Genomic DNA, 15,785 nt, shown 5'->3' with positions numbered 1-15,785 from the left:
GAGACAGCTCAGAGGCAGCAGCGGAGGGGGGCTGTGCCAGAGCTGAGCTGGAGAGCGGGAGCTGGGCCTGCGCCTCGGAGACAAGCAGCAGTGCTGGTGCCTGGCGAGCAGTCCCAGGGGCACGTTTCTCTGGGTTCCCTGTGTGTGGGCACTGTTTGAAGCCCCGGAGCTGGACAAGACCCCCCGGGGACAGCATGTTCCTGTGGAAGGGAGGTTGGGGTCAAGTTCCCCACTGGTTTCTCGGCTCTTCACCCCGTGGAAGGGACACCACAGCCTGGACTGGTCATCTGTGGTGGTCTCAGCCAGTCGGCGCCCATTGCTCTTCAGTCTTTGGGGTGGGCGGCTCTGTCCCCAGGTGTCCCAGGAATTGTCTTCTGGCTAGGGATCCCAGGTGTGGTAACAGTTGACTGCCATTCACAAGCCCTAATGTGGAGGCTCCTGCCAAAGGGAGGCAATCACACCCCTCCTGAGATCAGCCCGGCCTCCCACCAACCCAGAGGGCGGTTCGGAACCGAGATGGCACAACGCCCATCCTTTCTGCGCTTCTGCTGGAGTATCCCTCACCCTAACACCTCCCCAAATAGCTTACAGGGGACCACCTGGGAAGCAGTCCCAGAACACAACAGGTGTGTTTCACTTTGCCAGATACTGCCTTAATGACAAGGAAGCCCTTTTCAACGTCCACAAGTGAGCACCCTGATTCGGAGGGGGACACAGGCTTGGGAGAGCTCAGTGTCTCCCTACTTCTGTGAACCAGTGGCTGGCGCGGGTGCCCTGCACCGCCTGCATGACCCCAGCCGAGTCACTTCCTGGTGCCCAGAGCCGAGGTTGGGTGGGAAGGGCCTTTCCCTGCTTGGAACAGTGCCTGTCACACTTGACTCCCTCCTTGCGCGCCTGGGTCCGGGCAGTGGGGACCCGGGCACGGTCTCCGGGAAGGGGAACCGGTCTGGGTAAGCGACCTCCAGGGTGGCTGGGCGTCTCAGGCCTCAGGCCGTCATCCCTGCCGGGCCGAGCCGCAGCCGCGGCCGCAGGTGGGGCGGGCGCCCGGGTGCGCTCCCGGCGCCGGACACCAGGCGTCGCCCCCGCTCCTCGCAGCGCCGGGCCCCCGCCCCCGCCGCCGAGCCCAAGGCCGAGCTGGAGCTGAGGAGGCGGCGGGACCGGCCGGACAAATTTCCTGCTCCGCTGCGGGAGGCCGGCGGCCAGAGTGCGGGCGGCAGGAGGCGGCGCCCCGAGCCCGCGGCCTCTGTGCGTCCTCGCCACCCTCCTTCGCGCCCGGCGGGGCCAGAAGGGCGCCCCAGTGGGCGGCGGGCGAGCGCCCGGGAGATGCGGAGTCGCCGCGGCGGAGGGACCGGCACCCCGGCACCAGCCCCCCCGAGGTGAGCGCGCGCACGGTGTGCGGGCGGGGTGCGGGAGGAGCGGGTGCGCCCCTCCCAGTGGCCGTGCGCCCAGGGCGGCCGGAACAGGCCGGGGACGCCGCCTCGGCCACCGCCGCGGGAGGGAGGGGCCGCGCCGGGGTGCCGAATCCCCGAGCAGCGTCCCTGCCGGAACCGCGGTGCGCCCGGTGCCAGCGGCTGGGGACCGCGCGACCTGGGGCTTAGGTCCCCGGAGCCCGCTGCCCAACTTGGCGACACATCGGCAGCTCTCGCGCTGGCTCTCGGTAAACGGGCCAGCAGAGCGTGTGTCTGCCGGTGGCAGCGGTGCCAGGGGGACGGCGACAGGGACGTGTGTGTGGAAGCGGGCGAGAGCAGCGGGGATGCCTGCGGGTGTGTTGGGGCTCCGCGCTCGCCGGGATCGGGACAGGAGCCTTTTGAGAAAGTGGCTCGGAGTTGCGCCAACTCCGGAGGGGCGGGAGCGGCAGCTGGGATGCTGCCCGGTGGTCCCGCGCCCCGTGCACTCCGGGCGGGTGGGGGAGCCCAGTCGGGTGCAGCTGGGGGCTCAGGGAGGGAGCAGGCCCCGCTGGCTCAGGCGGGCTGCCAGGATTTACAGCCTCGCCGCGGTGACCTGTGGCTGATCGGTCAGTGCGGTGCCAAGCCTGCCGGCTCCTCGGTACCATCTGGGGAAGCCCGACCACAGCCCACAGGATGGAAAGGCAGAGCCAAGCCCCGTGTGACCTGCTGGCCTGACCTAAATTCCTTCCTGGCCGGGCAGGCCGTTCTAGAAAGGTCAGACGGTGACACTGCCTGCCGTGGGTGAGGACCACTCTCTCAGAGTCCCAGCTGGGGACCGAGGAAAGGAGAGTGGGGCTCTGGGCTTCCATTCATTTTGGAGTGGGAGACGTTGCACACCAGCAAAGGATGGGCCCGTGTTTTAGAGTCATTGTGTCCACGTCCAGTCTGCTCCTGACCTCGGGTGCTCTTTGACCCAGGGTGCCTGGGCATTTTTGTGTGCCAAAGGTGGGTGAACTCCTGCCTCTGCAAAATAAAAACCCATGCCCGTTTGAACTCTATGCGTTGGGGGTGGGGGAGAGTTGCCTTCCAAAACCAGTGCACTGAGCCAAGGGAGGGGAGAAATGTTGGGGTATGTGCAGGTGGCCCTGGCTGGTATGGGGCAGAGCTCTGTGTGAGAATAGGGGAGGGGCCTGGACTTCCTGACCAGAGGACCCCAGCCTTCAGGGAGCAAAAGGCCCTGTGGTGACAGGCAGCCCATAAGGTGGGGGCTGTGCTGTCAGTGAGAAGGACCCATGGTGGCCCCGCCTCTGACCATGACCTCGGCTGGGGGCAGAAGTCTTCCTTCTTAGAGTTGGTGACGCCCGTGAATCAGCACCCTCGCTCCTCCACACCTGGCTCTCCCTGTGTCCACGTGAGGTTGGGACTAGATTTGTCTCTGAAAAAGGCCGGGTTGTTGGATGAATCAGGATGTTTTTAGGTTTAAAACCACAACCACGGAGGCCACTTCTCACCCCCCGTGCAGGGACAGCTGGCTGAGAGATGAGCTTCTGGGGCCAGTATCTCCACGGAAGCCGGAAGGACTGACCCAGAGGTGACCCCTTCCCTCCTGGGTTCACATGAAAGTCCCTCAACCCTGAGAGGGGCTGGAGGGAGCATGGTGGCGCGTATGGGGGTGCACAGGTGCCGCACTGAAGGTGGATGTGTGAGGACTCAGCCGTCGTTGACAGGGGTTAGTAATGGAGCTGAAATGTGAATGTCAATTGATCAACACACACCTCCCCCAAACCATGCCCCCACTGGCCCTCCTGGCTCTGTCCCCACCGCCACCACCGCCGTCCCAGGCGCCCCTTTCCTCAGAATTCCCTGCTCCCAAGTCCGAGGCACACTTCTGGCCCAGACCGGTCCTCTGCAAGTCTCGTGCCCACCTGCTGCCCCCTTCACGTCTCTCCTGGGGTATCAAAGGTGCCCAACTCAGCAGGCCCCAGATCAAATGTGTGGTCTCTGCCCGCTCAGCCCCACACTCTTCCCAATATTTTCTTTATCCTCCGGGGCACCGGCTTGCAGCCTGCTGTGCGAAGATACGCTGGACTGTAGCTTCCCGAAGGGCAGGCTGTGTCCTCAGCACCCAGCCAAGGGCCTGACAGTGGGCGCACGGCAGCTGTCCTCAGGCAGATGATGGAGCGAGGAAGTGAGACATTTTAGGTGCGCGTCTGCCGGAGCAGATGAGCTGGTGTATTTTTAGTGGGTGTCGGTGTGTTGGGGGGCAGCCACCCGTTTTCGCTGGTGTGGCAGGTTGAACGGCATCGCGGACACGTGAGAGAGGTCTGTGGCGGGGTTACAGCGCCAGCTCTTCGGGAGAGGCCGCACATGTTGGCTAAAGTGACCGTGCTGGACCACAGAGTGCTCGGGGACCTCCCACGGAGGCGGGTTTGGAAGCAGCGAGGAGACACGCCGAAGCGCTGCCCTCCCCTCCTCTCCTTGATGAGTCTTTTTCTTTTATAGCATTCGAGTTGTCCTCACTGAGATTCTGCTGTTGAAACAGGAACGAATGTATCCATTCAGATAAAGACTGGCCTTCTCACGTGTGATTATCACCAGGGAAAAACTGGGCATTCCAAGGGCATCTCCAGGCTTTAGACATGCTGTCTCCCCTAGTGAGCCCATGGCTCGGTACACCCCGAAGACACCCCAATAGATCCTCAGGGGTGGAGCCTGCTCAGCCTCCTTGCCCTTTATCTCCAACTTAGGGACCCCTACTTGTGCCCCCAGGCCCACTTCAAATACCTCAGTCTCCACAAGCCTCCTGCCCCCCCCTGCCCCCCCCCCCCCCCCCCCCCCCCCGCTTTAAGAAAATCTCTCTGGCTTTAGTTCCTTTTCGTACCTGTCCCGGAGCCCTTACCAGTTCTATTTTGATTTCCAGTTGACTTGTTCAAATAGTTTCTCTCCTTGCCCAGGCGGCCAGTGCTTTTAGGAGGGAAGGTGTGTCTCTGAGGGTGTGGATGTGGGGTTCGAGTATGGATCCCCTGAAATCCTGGCTCCATGTGACTTGGGCTAAGACACTCAGGATCCATGCCTCAGTGGCTCTGCCACGGGAGCGATACTCTGCACCTCACACAGCTGCTGCGAGAGTGGCCGATGACACACAGCAAGTGCAAGGCACATGCCTGGCACTCAGCGAGCCGCGGTCATCACGCCCCTGACGTGCCGGAGCCTGGGAACTGCAGAGAGAACCAGGAGAGTTCGGACAGATAAATGAGCAAAGCCAAAACCCACATTGATGGGGACAAGCCTTCTGCACGCCTCCCACACTGCTGGGTCAAATCCACAGGGCATGCTGGGTCACTTTTTTGCAGCATAATTTGAATGATTATGCAGATTTTGCAGGACTACATATTTCAGCCTCATGAGGTCACTGCTTAGTGGTGCCCCACGAATAAATCCATTCTTTGACACGCACGGTGGACTCTTCAGCGTTAGAGTAGCTTATGAGGCACAAACGCAAGCTTCGATGCCCTTCATCACCTTGGGCCCGTGGGCTGCATTAAAGCAGGCTCTGTGCCAGGAGGCACCAAAGTGAGCCAGCCCCAGCGCCAGGAAGCAGCGTGGGCTCACACCAGCTGTGGGAACCCAGGGTCCGTGGGACGGCCAGCAGACTAGACCATAATAGCTGCAGAGCTACAGACCACCCGGAACTCCTCAGCATTTCAAGCTCCTTAGCACTGAAAAGAGAGGCGCGGTCACTTCTGAGCCCACGCCCACTCTGGTCGGCTGACTGATGTCCAGGCAGCGCTGGGGTCTGTGCACGGCCGAACCCATGGCTCTCCTGGGCTTGGACCACAGGCCACGTCCCTCTCTCTGCCCTGGGTGCCGACCCAGTCACCCACAGTGGGATGAGGCTCCTGGGTACTTTCAGATGCTGACCCCAGACGTACCAAATGTTCCCTTTGGAGGGTTAACTTCCTGCTTTGTCACTCGCACTTTCCTCCAAACTCAGGTGAAATGCTGGGTGGCTGGGGGCGGGTCCACCCCCCTCATCCCCTGAGGGAAAGGGCTGTGGTTGAGCTGCACAGGTCCTGCCGCCTCCAGCAGACGCAGGTGTAGGGGGGTGGGGGAGGGGAAGGGGCTCCTGCCAGTGCGGCCTGGGAGATCCCTGCCTTGGGGATTACCGAGCCAGCGTCCTTTTCTTCTGGGGTCTGCCTCCTGTCCCCCAGACCTGGTCTGTCCAGGCCCGCCTGTCCAGGTGCTGTGCCAGGGAGCTTTGAAGTGGCTCACACAGCCCCTTTGAACTCTGCAGCGGCCGGCTCGGAGCCAGAAGTGTGGGCCTCATGTCTTCCCTTCAACTGCACAAACACTTCAAAGGGGCTGATTACGCTCGTGAAATAAAAAACGCTCACCATGTGTTTCCTGAAAATAATACACGTGTCCTTTTATATTGAGTCCCCGAGAAACAGGGACCAAACACATTTTTGTTTGCCCTCCCCCAGGGACATGCCCATTGAATTTAGAGAGCAGGGAAGGAAGGGAGGGAGAGAAACATCGATGTGAGAGAGAAACTTCAATCAGCTGCCTCCCACACCTACCCTGACTGGGGACCGAACCCACAACCTAGGCATGTGCCCGAACTGGGAATCAAACCCATGGCCCTTCGGTTCAGGGGATGACGCTCCAACTGACCGAGCCACCCCGGTCAGTGCCAAACAAATATTTTTAAAGGATGTCTATTTTAAAACATTTCAAATACAATCAGCAATGTCCAATTAATATAGCCCGTTACTACCTGGCGTATCAGATAACCAGGTGCGATTCTAATGGGGTATTCTAATTCCCCGTCCTAATGGGGACAACGCCGCTTCCCAGACAGAGCCATCAGGCGGCTAGATCGTGGTGGCGCGTGGAGACCCAGGCCTCGGGCTCTCGCACCGGGAGCCTAGGGCGCGCAGGATGGGAGTCCAAGGCGTCAGTGGTCTGAGTGCTGGTTTGTCCTCTGCCACGCATGCTCTGTCCCCAGGGCCAGTCGCTGAGTCCCCACCCTGCAAATGCAGGCAGCAGTTTGGGTTGTTAATGTCCTTCCATCTATGTGGATGTTCCCAGCTGGGCCTCAGTCTCTAGTTTTTGTACTAGGGAGGAAATTAGTTCCATTTTTCTTCTTCACCGAGATTTTTGAACGTCCTCTCTCACAGCTACTTGACCACGTGTTACTCTAAGTGACCGTGGCACCGAGCCTTTCCAGTTTGACCGGCCCTCCAGAAGAGCTGAGTGCTTTCTGGTGGCCCTGGAACAGGGCTCTCGCGGGTCAGCCCGGCAGAGTTCAGCCGTCTCTCTGCGGGCTCAGCCCGGACTCCTGTGCCAACACGCCCCGGTGTCCTCAGAGGGCTGGGCGTGCTCTCGGGGGCAGAGCCTTGCACGTGGAAGTGCCTGTCCCGGCAGGTTCCTCGTGAACTCCTGGAGCTCTGCCTTCCTTTCTTCTCAGCTCAGAAGGGCCAGCCTCAAAGGTGGACACGCACCTGCATGATTTCAGGTCCTGAGGCCTCCCCCCGCCTCCCCCAGCGGTCTGTGCCTGGGTTCTAGGCATAGGATAATGCTTTTATCCTGCTGTTTGAGATGGAGCATAGGTGGAAATCCATCTCCGGTAAGGGCTGTCCTCAGGGGGTGCTCATGTTTGAGTCTGGTGCCGCCTCACTTCCTGTTGGGGGCTGGGGGTGCATGGTACAGGGGGCAGAGCAGGAGCAGGGCTCAGAGGGGCTTCAGGGACACCAGTGGACAGGTTCCTCACCCCAGTTTTTCCCAGGACTGGCTGGCCCTGAGCCATTCGGCAGCAATCCACGTGTTACAGAACACACCTGCTGTGAAAGGCTCGGAGTTTCTGAGATGAGACAGAAGGGTCTTTGGAGGGGGGGTATAGTAAACCCCCCCTACAGAAGGCTCAGCACATTTTGTAGATTCCAGAAAGACCTGCCGATGAAGTCAGATAAGAGGTTGGTTGTCGACACAGACCTCTTCCCGCAGAAGGTCCGGCTCCTCTCGGACCGCCCCCGTCTCCAGCCCAGCTCCGTGCTGCTCTGCACATGGAGGAGAGTGAAGATGGGCGGGAGGGGTGGGGAGACAGAGAGATACATTCACAGACAGACAAATGCGGGGAGACACAGAGACAGACAGGGAGACGGGGGGCAGACAGGGACAGAGAGGAAGAGAGATGGAGGATGGGGGGAGATAGAGACAGAGACAGAGAGAGAGAGAGAGAGAGAGAGAGAGAGAGATGGACTGACTGAGCCTCTCGGGTGCTGAAATCCTACCTCCCAGTGTCTGTCAGCTGAAGAGGACTCTGTTGATTGGAAATTACTTCGACTAGGTGTTTCATCCCCAAAAAGGGTTTACTGGGGGGAAAGAAAGGGTTGCGGCAGCCATGCTCACGCCCCGGCCTGGGGCCGAGGGGAGGGTATTTACAGGAGGGAACGGGGGTCGTGGGGAAGGGATGCTGGAGCGATGGAGCTTTATGGTAAACACGGAGGCCTGCCTGTAGGGGTCCCGCAGTCACGCAGGCTGCGAGAGCTTCTGTCACCGGCCCTAGCTCCTGCCTCAGGCCCTCCAGCCCCAGTGAGTTTGCTTAAGGTTCCACGTAGAGTCCTCATCACCCCCAAATTCCCTTTGAACCCAGGATGGATTTCTGGGCCCTGGGCCCCTGCGTGGCCTGGGACAGTTTCAGAGACCAAAGGGGCGGCGTGTGCTTGCTTACGACAACATGTGGAGTGACAGCACCGGACACTCCAAGTCTCCGAAACAGAAATTCTCTCACGAGGACGGGTGCCGGCGGCGGCAGTGGTCGGGGGCGGAAGTAGTGGGGGGGTATCAGTGTGAGTGAACAAAATGCCAGAGTATTGGTGCCCTTTTGCTACATCCAAGGGTTCTGAGGACTTACAGTGACTCAGTTCTGGGTAACAAAAGGTCACCCCAGGGCACTGGCTGTAACGACTGGAAAACATTCGAATGCTCTTCCAGAGACAACGCAATGCCTGACCTCTTACCTTCGTAAAGCGAACCCCCTGCGACCTTTACCGCACTCTAGAGTTCGCTGCCCAAAAGACACTCTCCGTTGCAGCCACGTTATTTCACCGCAGAGCCTGCGCTGTGACTAGTGAAACCGTTGCTTGCAATCAGCGCTGGTTTTCTGCCTCCCCGCGCGGCCTCACTTTCACCAGCAGCTGCAGGTTCCAGCACTAGGCGCGAAAATCCTTGGCCGCCACAACCCCGCCTGGGTTCCCGAGAGCGGTGGACTCAGCCTTCTCCCTCTGCTGCAGCCCTGGGCCGTGCCTTAGTAAGTGCGCCAGTAATTCAATAAATTACTTTTTGCCAGGGTTGCGAACATCAGCTCAAGTTCAGTCATCTGTTGGAGATAGTATCAGTCTGCCCATTTCCATTCCTCTGAGCGAAGTCCCGGTTTTGGCCCGATGTAATAGAAAAAAGCAAGCGCCTGAAATTTACTAATTTTGCACTGCGTTGTGCCAAGTTAGGCCTGTCTGTGGCTTGCCGACAATGAAGGATATTTCTTGGTTTTCATCAAACATGGGGAGTGTTTAAAAGAGTCTGTGAGATCATTTTGAAGGAAATTGAAATGTTATACATGTATTGAGTACCTACAGTGTACATCCACTGTGTTTACCACCGAAATTACCAAAAAGAAGTCTGGATGCTGTCCTGTGGGTGCCCCAGGCAGATATCACCACTTCCGGGGTGTGTGAAGTGTGATGCTGGCCGCAGGGGTGGGCGGGGCTGCTGACTGGGGCGGGGGCGGTGCCTGGAAGGGCTTCATCAGATAGAGCAGGCTGGGTTCTTCTGGGTGTTCTCTTGTCAGCCAGCAGGGCTGGAACATTCCAGAGAGGGGGCTTCCATGTGCTTGCTCAGCAGCAGTGTGTAGCTCGACCTGCCTGGGGAAGAGCAGGTGTGTGGGTGGAGCCGGAGCCTGGGATGGAGATGAGGGGACCAGAGAGGCGGAGAGGCCTGGGGTCCTCTCCGGCCCGTCAGAGTCTGTGTGCTGTCTGGTGGGCCAACAGGCCTGGACCTGTTAGAGGCCGTGGGCCCCTCTGAGGTCGTAAAGAAGGCTGTGGGTTTATTCTGTAGAAAATGCCTGGGTGCAAGCTTTGTGTTTAAGTAGTTTCCGGAGAGTCTTATTATCTACCCAAGGCCCCAAGGTTCTCAGCCCGGGAGACGGCATGCCCCGGGACCAGGTGCAAGTTTAAAGGATGCCGATTGTCCAGGTTTGGGGCTGACTTGAGGTGCACTGGGGGATCCAAGCGGAGATGTCACACGCCAGCACTTGGCTCTGCGGGGACATTCTGTCCATCATGAGACTGGCAGTGACATTGTTTGTGCCGCCCTGTGCTAACAGCTCGCCTTGCTTTCTGTTGAAATCGGTTTACCAGGTACATACGTGGGGATTGGACAGTGTTCCTGATAAGATAGCATGGAAAGACTCATTTAATGCTGGCTGTTGTCGTCCGAGAGGCTGGCTTGTAGGACGTGTGTGGTGGGATTGGGCTCGTGAAGCGTCACACGGTCACCGCGGGCCTGTGACAGGCACAGACTGGGAGGCGTCCTGCTGTCTCTCTGGGTGCTCGTCTTAAAGACCTCAGTCTAGCTCAGAGAACCACATTTAAAGTCTCCTTTTTTTTTTAACTTCTTTAAAGATATTTATTTATTTATTTTTAGAGGGAAGGGAAGGAGAGAGAGAGGAAGAGAAACATCAGTGTGTGGTTGTCTCTTGTGCACCCCCTACTGGGGACCTGGTCTGCACACCAGGCATGTGCCCTGACTGGGAATCAAACCAGTGACCCTTTGGTTCGCAGGCCAGTGCTCAATCCACTGAGCCACAGCAGCCAGGGCTACAGTTTCCTTTTAAAATGGGGAAGATCTACGAGGAAGCAAAGATGGTCACTGAAGGGGTAGAAAAGGGGGCAAGGCTGAAAGAACCGAGTCTCCATTGTGGGGAGGGGACTTATACTGGGGACGCTCGGGCTGTAAACCACCCTGGAAGGTCACAGTGGTCAGAATCGACAACCAGACCCCCAACTGTATGGCATTAAAAATTCATGTTCTCCCTTCATTGTACAAACTCACCTGACCCACCCAGGAGGACCGTTCTGGGTAGAGCAGAGCCCAGGGCTGACCCAGTACTTGGCTCCGCCCAGCTGGGTTTGTGAGCTCAGGGAGCTGAGTTCCCTGCACCCCACAGAGCCGCCCTTAAACACATCACCGAGAAAAGAAAACGCTGTTCCTCGTTTCCAGTTTTCTATCACCTTCCTCTGTGTTTCCGGGTAACAAGACGGGCATTTCCTGTGCCAGCCTTTCTCTTTGCCCCAAAGCAGAGCTGAATCCTACCTTTTTGCGTCATCGGCGATCCCTCTGACAAGTCTGACAAAGAAGTTGATCTCTCTACTTAGGGTCACGTGCGTTCCAGCTGTAACTGGAGGTGGGGAGGGGCGCTGGGCCATGCTCCTGGACCATTGTCCTGACCCAGACGGAACCTCTTCTTGTCCTCGCCGCCCTGAGGTGGACTGACCCCTTCGTCCCCTGTCCCGTGGCTGACACACTATTTGTATTTGGTAGAAGGCCCCTCGTCTGCTTGCATCTTGAGGTTTTCCAGGTGTTTAGGTGACATGCGTGCCGACTCCGGCAGGGCCCGGAGATGAGATGGCACGCCTCCCTGCTGGCCCTCCGTCCTTCACCTGCTCGGGGGCGGTCACGCCAGCCTGGTCCTCGGAGGGTGCTTTGTGCCCGAGCAGCTGTGTCCAGGAGGTATCTTAGAAGGCAGCCACCTGTGTAGGCTCTGTGTGCAGCGTGCTTTTGTTAGCAGTGGTTTGTGACTTGTCAGGCAGAACACACAGGCTGGAGGGGTGCGCAGTGCCGGCAGAAACCGGTGACCACGGTCCTGCTCATTTTACTTTGCAGTGGGTTTCTCCCTTTCCAGCACAGCAGCGGTTGCTGTGTTCTGAAAGGATTACGCTTTCACCTGCTGGTTGGCGTCTTGGACATCGGAGCAGCCAGGCTTGGCGTGCTGTGTCTACTTTTGGCCTCGGAGGGTGGGGACGTGGCCTTGCTCACCAGGGTGACTGCCCTGAGCTGATGGCTACAGGGACGGTGGGCGCGGTGGGGGGACGCAGCTGTGTGAATGGCGTGGACCTGATGGACGGTCAGAGCGTGCAGGAAACTTGTGAAGGGATCGCTGTCTGGCAGCCTGAGCCTCAACCCTGGTCAGCAAAGGATATGGGATACTGGTTCAGCCCCCTGGAGAAACAGGAGTCCCATGGGCTGAGCCCCGTGCTGCCCCTGAGTCTGGTTTGGGGTCCACTGTGTGCCCCAGCCAGGTGCGTGCCTCTAGGGAGCTGGTGAGAGCACCAGTCCCCACGTGGCCGGAGCCCTGTGCCAGCCGGTGGGGGGCCCTAGTGTCAGTGCAGAGGGAAGCCACCCCCATGGCAGCCGCAGCTGCCACCCACCAGGGTGCCGTCGATGGGCAGGTCTGCCCCAGAGTCTGTGCCTGAGTCCAGGATGACCTCTGCTCTCACGGACCCCCGTCTCCCGAGGGCCCTCAGTGCCCAGGACGGCTGTGCGGCACCACACATGCCGGGTGCGGGGGGGTCTGGCTCCGTGTCATCAGGGAGCTTAGGGCCCTGAGAGATGGAAACACGGTTCCAGGTCACTGAAGGTTCGAGAACAGCTGGATGCGGACATCAACATTGCCATCAAGGCCCTGCCTTCTCTGTCCTTCAGGCTGACAGGCTCTTTGCTGCAGCTCCCCCAGCTGCCACTCACACCCCTTCCTCCCCTCCCTGCCCCCACAGAAGAGAGCCTTTCCCAGCAGGTGCCACCCTGTCCCCCAAGTGAGTCTCCTTGGCGCTGATGAGCCAGCGTGGGCGACTGGCCTTCGCCCACCCTTGCACTGCGGCCAGGGCTTGCTTGTCCTGTCTGACGGTCCAGGCTCAGGGCAGCAGCCACCTTCAAGCTAAGTGGTGTGAGAAAGAGGGTTCCCCTGGAGGGGAGGCCCAGGTGCTTCTCCAGGTGAGAACAGTGGTTCTGGGCAGGTAAGAGCGGCAGGCCCAGCGTGGCGGGGGTCGGGGCCGAGCCTGGGGGGCAGGTCTCAGGAGAAGCCGTGGTGAGCTCCTGCGCACAGGGGCACACAGCAGGGGCCCCTTCCGTCCGTCTTGCAGGTGGCGGGGCTGGGGCAGACAGGGTGTGCGCCTCTAACCCCTGTTCTGGGGCCTAATACCATTGAAAGAGCCAGGCCCACGCAGACCCCGCCCGAAGCACCTAGAAGTAAATACCTGCGGTTCGGACACACGTTAGAGAATGAGCGTGACTCCCACACTGGCCCGTCATTGAGACAGTCCCCTCCCTCGCCCTTCGCAAGGGCCCCGTCCTCGGGGGTGACGGCTATGGCAGTGCTAGTAATCGCCTGTGTTGGGGGCACACTTGCTCTGTGCCGGGTCTGTTCTGTGGATGTTCCCTGCGGACAGACACATGACGTGAGAACAGCAGTGGGCTCGTCTGGAGAGAGGGACCCGTGGGCCCAGGGACAGCAGTGCAGGGCTGGGGTTCAAGCCCAGATGGGGACCAGGAGTCCCCAGGATGCCTGGCCCTGGAGGCCCTGCATGGTGATCGGGCCTGGGACACTTGTCGTGAGCCCCCTTGAGGTCCCCGTGTCATCCACGTGGCCTGAGACAGCCTTGCGTGCCAGGCACTTTGCCTTGCTGACCCAGAGCCAGGAGTCGTCACTGGGGCCCTGTTTCTACTGGGGGTTTCTGGCTGAGCAGCTGCCCCTCCAGGCGACAGCGCTGCACTTGGTGAAACGTCTGTTAAAGAGTTCCATCTGCCTTGTCGCTGTGGGTCCCTGCCACACTGTTCCAGCCACAGCACATGGAGGCCTGGCTCCAGGCTGGTGGCAGAGCAGCGGGGTCCTCACCCAGGGTCCTTGCCCTACCCCCTCCCTCCTTTCCCACCCTCACGTCACACGGTGGCTGCTCTATCCAGACCCCATGGAGCTCACCCTCCTGCAGGCCTGTCACCTCGGCTGGGGACACTTGAGTGGGCGGAATGAGGACGCTGACCCCAGACACAGGCCCCAGGGTCCCTGGCAGCTTCCCCAGCCTGCGCTCCTGCCCCTGCCAGAGCGGCTGCAGGCCGTTCTTCTGGAATGAGTAATGGCAGAGCGGGTCCAAGAAATGCTGTGTTTTCTCCCTGTTGTTGCCTCTTCTCAAAGGGATAGTCAACTGTCCCATCACGAGGGGAGGCCCAGGGGGACCTTTAACGCCCAGGGCTGGGTGCAGCAGGGCTGGGAGGATCACGGAATGGTGGCCCGCGGCTCCTGATTTGAGAGTCCTGTGGAATAGTTCCAAGGGCCCCACAGAGGGTTTCTGCTTGGAGAAAGCCTCTATCTTGGTGCCAGTGTGAGAGCTGCACTCACCTCATGGGTGCTTCACGTCCAGTGCCTAAGGCGGGGTCTGCATGAGTCTGCGATTCGGGGTGACCCTCTGAGGGGCACCCACCCGCTCGCCCTTGTTCCCGCTGCCCGATTTCTGGTCGGTGGAAGCTCAGCTCCTTGGCTGAGCGGCGCAGATGCAGAGAGTGCGCTGGTGAGAGAGCCGCGCCCTCTGGCCGGGCTCGAGGGCCGTGAGGTCTCGCAGCCAGAAGCTGCTGTGCCCAGGAAGACTCAGTGCCTTATCAGGATTCCTAACAGATAAGATCAACCGTGGTTTGCAATGTGAGGTGGTGGTGACTCTGGGAAACCGGTGGTGTGAAAGGAAAGGGACACGTGAGAAGCCTGTGAGTGTTTTTCTGGAGAAAGAGTCTGCTCGACGTGGGGTGACTGAGGGGGTCACAGGCACGACCCCCTTCCAGGGGCTGCCAGGAAGGCGGGTGAGGGTCATGCAGATAAGTGCCTGTCACAGGATTTCATCAGCCTGCAGTTGGTCTGCCTCCCTCCGTCCGCCTTGCTCCCTGCTCAGGGAGGAGTTAATGACCCAGCCCAGACAGCTGCCGGCCCAGCGGGACCCCCGGGGAGGGGGCAGTAGGGGGCCGTGGGGTCACAGAATGTAGGAGAACTGGAACAGGCCCACCGGAGGTGGTGCTTTCACCTCTTCTAAAACCTCTCAGTAACGTATAATTGTAAATCCTGAAGTCGTGGAGAACTGACACAGCCATGGCTGAGGTTGCCAGAAATCAGGACCTTCTGTTTTAGGTGGCGGCTTCCGGGGGGGCCCCTGGGATGTCTGGAAACGTGCACTGGCCCTCCCCGGGGGGCTGCTCCCATGGCTATGCTAATGCCGCCGCCGCGGTCAGCACAGACCGTGGTTTCCGAGCCCGAGAGCAGCGTGGACGGCTGCCCCACCTCGCCTGTCGGGAGCCAGCACATCCGAAGTCTTGGTTGGGCCAGGGGAGTGGCTTCCATGGCTGATGTTGGCTGTGGGCAGGAGGCCTCAGCTCCTCACTGTGGGGACCCATCTGCAGGGCCGTGTGGTCCTTGTGCCTGGGTGGCTAGCTCCTCTCCCAGGAAGAGTGAGCCCGGAGATGGCGAGGAGGAGGCTGCGCCATCCTTCAGGACTTAGCCACGCTGTCCTTTCTGCGATGCCTGCCGGTCACGCCGCTTAGCCCTGTTCATGCAGAGAAGAGTGACCAGCCCGTTCCGAAGAGCAGGTGTTGGTGAGGATCCCCGTGTTCTCGTTACCCTGGGGGTGTGAGTTATGGCTCTTAGCTGCACCCCTCCCCACCTGACTCTGGCTGACTTACCAAGGGGAGGAACCGGGCCAGTGACAGGACAGTTCTCGGAATCAACTGGGAGGCTGGGGAACCAGGCACCCGAAATGCTCGCAGACCACGGGGAGCTCTAGCCGCGGGCCACGTCACAGCTGCGGCCTCTGGGAGGGGTTCCCAAGCACCCTGGGTCGACAGCTCACCTGCAGGTCAATGTCTGGGGTAGGACAGACGGCTGGGGCGGGGTCACCTCCCTGCTGGGGGGGGTGGCAGGTGGGATCCCCCAGGGTGGGGGAGCACAGAGCTCTGAGCCATCGATGACTCGTGGGGGGGGCCACTGAGGGAAGCCCCCAAACTGCAGACTTTCCCTCTCCCGGGTTTGTCCTGGGCTCAAGGTCATTTTCTCCAGGCAGACCCAGTACCTATAACATTAACATCCTCCTGAAAGATTATGTTGGTCTGACTCACGGTTCCTACCCACCGGCGAAGCTGAATAACTTCAGAAATCTACAGATAATCCTATTGTGAGGCAGCTGATTCTTTAAGAGAACAAATAATTACTTCCTAACCAGTTTTGTAGCAACCAAGGCTCTCCAGCGCATGCTCTCAAGGCGGAGTGTCCAGCAGCGAATTCGAGTCGCTCGCAGCGAGGAGGACGTA

The 15,785-nt window shown here is 59.8% G+C and overlaps 1 protein-coding gene across 3 annotated transcripts in view; it reads left to right on the top strand.

Annotated features, from left to right (window-relative positions):
* The first annotated feature begins 946 nt into the window (after positions 1–946).
* PTPRE (protein tyrosine phosphatase receptor type E) overlaps positions 947–15,785 on the top strand; it is a 116,567-nt gene continuing 101,728 nt past the window's right edge. For 2 of the 3 annotated variants that reach the window (XM_053922469.2, XM_053922467.2), the window contains exon 1: positions 948–1,376. The gene's annotated coding sequence lies outside the window, so the exon portion shown is untranslated. Of the gene's footprint in view, positions 1,377–15,785 lie in introns of all 3 variants that reach the window. The other variant, XM_053922468.1, reaches the window with a different exon arrangement.

The sequence above is a fragment of the Desmodus rotundus genome, chromosome 4 (assembly GCF_022682495.2).
Source record: "Desmodus rotundus isolate HL8 chromosome 4, HLdesRot8A.1, whole genome shotgun sequence".
In the NCBI taxonomy this organism is placed as follows: Eukaryota; Metazoa; Chordata; class Mammalia; order Chiroptera; family Phyllostomidae; genus Desmodus; species Desmodus rotundus.
Note: the sequence above shows the minus strand (reverse complement) of the source record. Positions and strands in the feature narration are given on the sequence as shown.